Genomic DNA, 819 nt, shown 5'->3' on the forward strand with positions numbered 1-819 from the left:
AAAAAAAAAAAAAAAAAAAAAGCCACCACCACCAACAATAACAAAAAAAACCCTGTTCTCTTCCCACTTCCCCTGCTCACCAACCTACCCTCTCCCATTTCCTGGCCCTGGCATTCCCCTACACTGGGGCATAGAACCTTCACAGGGCCAAGGGCCTCTCCTCCCATTGATGACCGACTAGGCCATCCTCTGCTACATATGCTGCTGGAGCCATGGGTCCCTCCATGTGTACTCTTTGGTTGGTGGTTTAGTCCCTGGGAGCTCTGAGGGTACTAGTTAGTTCATATTGTTGTTTGTAGGGCAAAGATTCTTATCTCTCTGACTCCAGCTTTGAGCAACGTTGTTATCACATGTGTGGGCCCAAGTGAGGCATCAAGCCTGTGAGAGGCTGGCTTGCTTTAACAACCAAGCGAGAAGCACAGAAAGAAGGTGGTAGTTATAGTGTAACGTATCTGACCTTGGCCTGAGGTATTACGGCAACTAGCTAGAGTTATGTGCTATTCGCTATGAAAGTTTAACAGGCCAGTGTTGTGGCTCAGCAGGTAGAAGCACTTGCCACCAAGCTGGGCTACCTGAATTTGATCCCTTGGCCCCAGTTCTTCAGGTCAATGGACCGCTCTGCTGTTTCTCTGCCTGATGCATACACTGATTGAGTCCCTTGTCTCTGCTTTTAGCTATTAGATATCTCTTCAGTTGGATGGGTGGCTGAGCCTCGCCTGTTGGGGGTGCCTGGAGCTACGTGTTTTCCCCCTAAAATTCTAGTAACAAGTTTGCTTGTAATAGAAGGTCTTGGAAACCAGGATTTAATTGAAAAATCTC

At 47.6% G+C, this 819-nt stretch overlaps 1 protein-coding gene across 6 annotated transcripts in view; it reads left to right on the forward strand.

Moving 5' to 3' along the window:
• The window catches only part of Frrs1 (ferric chelate reductase 1), a 53,555-nt gene that overhangs the window by 21,016 nt on the left and 31,720 nt on the right, over positions 1-819 (forward strand). The window lies entirely within an intron of this gene.

Source organism: Mastomys coucha, unplaced genomic scaffold, assembly GCF_008632895.1.
Source record: "Mastomys coucha isolate ucsf_1 unplaced genomic scaffold, UCSF_Mcou_1 pScaffold16, whole genome shotgun sequence".
Taxonomy (NCBI): Eukaryota; Metazoa; Chordata; class Mammalia; order Rodentia; family Muridae; genus Mastomys; species Mastomys coucha.